Source organism: Eurypyga helias, unplaced genomic scaffold (genome assembly GCF_000690775.1).
Source record: "Eurypyga helias isolate BGI_N326 unplaced genomic scaffold, ASM69077v1 scaffold10182, whole genome shotgun sequence".
In the NCBI taxonomy this organism is placed as follows: Eukaryota; Metazoa; Chordata; class Aves; order Eurypygiformes; family Eurypygidae; genus Eurypyga; species Eurypyga helias.
This window is the reverse complement of record NW_010236601.1, coordinates 9740-15795: the sequence shown is the minus strand read 5'-3', so window position 1 is coordinate 15795 and position 6056 is coordinate 9740. Positions and strand designations below refer to the sequence as shown.

Genomic DNA, 6056 nt, shown 5'->3' with positions numbered 1-6056 from the left:
CATTTGATATTTCTGCTCTTGCTTTTTACCTGTAGCTTTCTCAAGTGGCAGTTGTATGGTTGACCTTCGCAGACTTTGAGTTTTGGAAAGGGGCGGTTGATGCCTGTGATGCCGTGGGCGTGCTGCTGCGCTGTACTGCCCTTTGCACAGGCGTTTGGGTTCAGTGCTGCGGTTCTGGGATAAAGCTCTGACATGCCGCTCCGCACCGCTGCGGCACACCCTGTGTTGTCTGGTGGTGCTAAGTTACAGGGGAACACAAGTGGGTGTGAATACTGTGTCTAAATAGCATGTGACTTCACTTGGTGACGAATACAGTTCAGACACTTGAAGAATAAGTTGCTAGTTTATTATCAGTAAACATGCTTTGTTACAGAAATGATGAGGGGATTTCTGAAATTCTTTTTTAAGGAGAACTTACTGAGGTGCATTTCAAATAATTTTGAAATCCTTAAGTCTGAAGGATACTCTTGTATTGAAAAAAACACAATCTAATGACAAATCATACACCTTGCTTTTTACTATCTTAAAATGGGCATGTACAGTTCATAAAATTAAATAAGGGACCTATACAGCATGTGTATTGCTTTTTTATTTAAAATGTCACAAAGCTGGTTTAGCACCACTTGTTTTCTATCACTTTGTGTACTAAGTTCCCATTTCCAGAAGAGTATTTAAATGACTAACTATTGGTATGTAAAAAGTCCCATGGGTTTGGTGGGAATATGCTCTGATGTGCGTAAATCCTTTGCTGAGTTGGGACTTGAATCTAAAGCACAGCAACAAAGCCAACAAAAAATGTTATGAATACTTCTTTCTTTTTCTTGAGCATCAGTTGCGCTGTGGTTCATTATGACTGGCTTTTTCTCTTACTTCTGTGATGTGGTTGCCCTCTCAGCTCTGCGTTAAGAACAAGGAGTTTTCTCTAGCACACTGTTATTTATCTTTGGGAGTTTCTTCAGGAAGGGCTTGACTGGTTACTTGGGATTCAAATGGGCTTTAACCTCTTGTAAGAAAAGGAAGGAAGGCTGGCAAGGGTAAGGACTCGAGGAAAGCTGAGCTTAGTGTGCAGGTCCCTCAGGAACTAGGCATAAGAGAGTTTGTTAGAATTTCAGAAATACCAGGAGGCTGAGATGCCAGAGGAGAAGGTGGGCTGTAAGAGTTCCTCCTCCCGTTGGAGGAACGTCAAGAGCAGCTCCACAGTGAGAGTCACACCATGTAATTCCCCCATTGTCTTCCTTCTTGCTGGACTCTTCTAACTTGCCTTCATTCTGCCCCTTTATTTTTTTTTTTTTTAATAGAAATTCTGTTGAAACCTCAGACTTATGAATGTACAGAGACTTGCTTCTCTTCATAGCTAGCACTTGGGGATTCTTCTGTGTGTGTGTGTCCCTGCCTGTGCTTTTTTGAAGTGAAAGAGTGCTCGGAGGGGACATCGTGTAAGCAGAGAGATTTGCTCAGAAATCAGTCAGTTTCTTGCTACTCTCCAGGGCACCTGTAGCCGTTGTGTCTCAGAATCAAAACCAAACAGGATGAACAAAGAGAGCTTTGACATGAATTTCTGGTGTTTGAAATAATTTCCCAGCTGTGTTGGGTAGTCTGAGGGAGTGTGTGCATGTCTTATCTGTTCTGAAGGATGTAGCAGTGCTGTTCAGTCACAGGTACCTTTTATCATGTCTGACAGTACCTGGCATCAGCAGTACCAGAATGTTATCTTTGTGATGGTGATGAAACTTCCAACATAAGAATCTTCTTGGAGACAGTAATTGAAAGACATGCCTATTTTCTTCCACATGGCTCACTGTGGTCTAGATTGCTGCTTTTTACCTCGCTAGCATTTCTTTGTACAACAGCTCTTCTAAGACTGACCTGCTAGTTTATATAGAGCAGCTCCCAAGCTGGTTTGGACTGTTTTCCCTTAGCTATATTTTACAGATGTGCTAGGTAATACACAGGCCACTTCAGGAGATTATTACTTCAAGTATTGTTTGTCTGGTGTTCTTTATAATTCCACAATCTTTTTATTTTTTTAATCTGTAACACTAAAAACCAAAGTGCAGTGTTGTAATCTCTGGAGTGGAGGACCCCCGTTGAGGATATTGACCAGTGTTGTAGCTGAAGGAGCTCACTTTCTACAGTGCCTTGTAGACTTGGTACTATTCTTTTGTATTTTTAAGGTGGATAAACCTATTAGATATTTTTGTGCAACATAACTAAAAAGGGGAGAAGAGCAGTTACCTCAGGTCACAGTCCATGTAGTAAAGTATTATGCTTATGATAGTGAGTAGTGGTGAATGCTGAGACACAACATATGTTACAGCAGATCAGGGTAGTTTTAAGATGCATTAGTTCTGCAAAATCTCTTAATGTTTTGGGAGTACTGACAACTAGTCCTTTAAGTCTTTTATCCCCATGCTTTTTCAAAGTGAATATTCTTTGTCCTTTGGATTGTGCTTTGCTTTTCTCAATACTTTTTCTGATTTTGACTGACTGATGTATTTGAGATGCAGAAATTGTAACTCAGTAGAAGTTATATTTTCTATTTATTCCTTTTCCTTGGGGTTTGTTGTTGTTGAATTGTGGCTGGGTTTTGAGCTTCTGATTTTTTTTTTTTTTTAAATAAGAGGTATTACAATAACTTTTATGCTCTGCATCCTGCTAACTCTCCTAACACAACTCCCATGCCCTTTGGGTTTGTGTCCAGCCTATGTTCTTCTTTCTGAATTGTCACCACCTCAGGGTTAGCCCTGACTGCAGTCTCCACTGTTGCTCCATCCCTGTTCCTCATTTCCATATGCTTACAAAGCTTTTCACAGTCTGGAGGGATTCAGGATATACCACATCTAGGATGCCTTGTAACAGTGAAAGGGCTCTGCTTCAATCCCTGCTTCCCCTCCCAGTCTGGCTATAAATGTCTCCAGAGGAGGAACTCACTTGGCCTTTGTACTGAGTGTAATCAGCCCATGGACTTGAACAAACCCCAAATCTGTAACAATTGCAGGATTGTCATTCTTATGGCAATATAGTCTCTTTGTACCTAGAACGCAACAAGCTCCATTTTTTGAGTTTATACCCTATTTATGGTGGAAAGAGGAGTCTCCCTTTTTGAGAACTGGTACAGGGAGGTAGATGGAGTTTGAAGGCTTCTTTCTCTGCTGGGGGCACAACCCCCAGCCTGTTGCTGCACTGACCTAGCCTCCTCTGTGGGCTTGGCAGCTGTGGAGCTGCTCCATGAACATCTGCATAAATGGGCTCTGTGACGGTCTGTCACCCAGGTGAAGCTGTCCTGAAGATGGAAGATTGTAAAGCAACAAGTTGCTGTCATTACCAAGGCAAGATCACTGCCTTCCCAGCCTTGGCATTTGGTTGGAGTGCCTTGCATGTGACCTTAAAAGACATCAGAGAAAGGGAAAAGAAATCAAACGTTAGGGTCAAAGGAGGAGTGAATCCTTGTGATTTCCAAGTTGGTAAACATCCATATCCTAGTTTCAGGGAGTTTGGGGGTAAAGGGAACACATCATTTTCATGCACTCTGGTCTGTCTCCTAGAACTGGCAAGCCCATTTCACGCAGTTCACTGCAGTTAGCAGACCTTAGGTCCTGACTGGTCTCTTTGGGGTCGGAACTACAAAGGAAGGGCAATTTGATTTCAGTACAGAAGCAGTGGGGGCACATACCAGCTCTGGCGCAGATCCCCTCTTTGAACACAGAGCAAGACTCTCAGTCTCCCCACACTGACATTCATCTGCAAGATGGACATGACAGTCCTCTCTTGGACCTTCTTTGGCTGCCCAGTGTGGCTAGTAACTTCTAAGGGCAGAAATGCATGCATTTACAGTTTCCAGAACGAGGAGGCTCCTAATCTCAGTTCATCCCTCACAATAAATTTCCTAGTGCATTAAGAAAAATGGAATTACTTGAGAAATCTCAATTAGAGTGGCAGAAAGATTTTGTAAGAATTCATAAAATGTTGACCTCATAAAAGGGAAGGAGCCCAGGGCAACGCTGGTGCCCTTGGCAGACGCCATGGAGAGGACTGGCTGTGCGCCGCTGCAGAGCTGAGCGGAGCCTCCTCACATTGGGCCTCCAGTGAGCAATCACAGTGACAAGAGACAACGTCTGGGCACCTGCGGTCTCTCCTGGTCTCCTTCTGGACTGCCCACATTATTGCTCTAGACATCCAGAGCCACAAGAGCTAGAGAAGAAGGATGTTGAGTCTAATGGCTGATTGCTCTGGCTTGTTAAAATGGTGGCAGGAACCTGTCAAGAAGGTGACACTGATAATGGTGGGACTTGATAACACTGGTAAAACTGCTACAGTAAATGGAATTCAAGGAGAGTCTCCTGAAGATGTGGCTCCAACAGCTGGATTTTCCAAGTTTCATCTTAAACAGGGACACTTTGAAGTCACCTTCTTTTATTTAGGGGGCGGAAAACGTATTCAAAATATCTGGGGGAATTACTATGCCAAAACCTATGGTGTAATAATTGTTGTGGATTCCAGTGATGTTGCAAGAATGGAAGAAACAAGGCAAGCCATGCTAGGACTGTTTAAAGCTTCTAAGATATCGGGAAAACCCATGTTAATGCTGACAAATAAACAGGACAGAGAAGAAGCTCTGTCAGACGCAGATATCGTCAACTGCTTATCTCTAGAAAAGAATGTTAATGAATACAAGTGTCCATGTGAAATTGAACCTTGCTCAGCTATTATGGGTTGTGGGGAAAAAAAATTGATAAATCAATAAAAAAGGGTTTATAGTGGTTTCTGTGTTCCTTAGCTGAAGATATTGATGCCTTAAATGAGTGGATCTGAAGAGACACAGCAGAAGAAAAAACATACGAAGAACAACAGAAAACAGAATGAGCTGAATGGGTGAGAAAGATACGAGTTTTTTTTTGAGAAGTGTGTCTGATGAGGAAGAACCAGAGCCTGGGAACAATGATAACTCTTTCCAGCCTATATCTGCTCTGATCTCTGAGAATGAAAAACAAATTGAAAAAGAAAAGAAGCATCAGAGTTTAGAGACGGAAAAGGCTACAATTGTCTTAAATTCACAAACAGAGGAGGAACAAATGGATGTTCAGCACTTATGAAATAGCAATAGCCAAAATACAAACGATGATAGACTAGAAACATACAGTTCTGCAACTACACAGCTTTTGCTGCATGACGAAGAGAGTGAGCAGAAAGCCTTAGAATGCCTTGGCTCGGGTAACAGAAAGAAAAACAATAAAAAACTAAGGTTAAGAAGGGGCAACAGAGTACTCCCTGTTAATGCAGAGGACACTGTTCTGAGAATTCTTACACCACCACCAGCTCTTCAACCAATGAACTGGCTTCTGTATATTTAATCAGAATCAAGTGCAGCTGTGGTGTGTTTGACCATCTTAATTTTCCTTTAGTTGGTTGGGGAACTTCCAGGCTTAACACACTTCAAGAACTTGAGCCTCTTGGTTAAACACATCATGTTGGCATAGAGGGAGAAGGTGACAAGAAAGAAAAGCCAGATGAAGACATTTCTACAGAAAGCCTCTGATCCCCTGACTATATGCCAAAGACTTGAGTGATACACATGATGTAATTGCTTAACTGGATGACAAATAGCATTTTAAAAAACATTAAAAGAAAATGTACAAGAAATGTTTCTTGCCCTTTAAGGAATAGTTTTAAAACTACAGTTTATTTATTTTAATAAGCTTGTTGCAAAATACCTTGTCTACAATAAAATATGGAGTTTCTTCTACTGTACTTATTTGGTCTGACTGCCATTTACTGTTCACATCACCAGCTCTTCAGGCCTCAGGATGAAATCAAGAAAGGTCTATGTGTCACTGGATGCTCATTTGAACATGGTATTGAGTATTTATTGGGTTTACTTGTGAAAATACCTAACTGTAAACCTGAAAACCCCCCTTCAAGATCACATAAATCTGGATTGTATGTTCACATCAAGACCTTTTTCCAGGTGCTGCACAGTGGTTGATATTTTTGCAGCTAATAAATGTTTCTAAAGAATTTTGTAAGATTAATGTATGATAGGGTGAATATAACGGGGT

At 41.5% G+C, this 6056-nt stretch overlaps 1 pseudogene; it reads left to right on the top strand.

Annotated features, from left to right (window-relative positions):
- The first annotated feature begins 4204 nt into the window (after positions 1–4204).
- Positions 4205–5544, top strand: LOC104506260 (annotated as a pseudogene).
- The last annotated feature ends 512 nt before the right edge of the window (positions 5545–6056 follow it).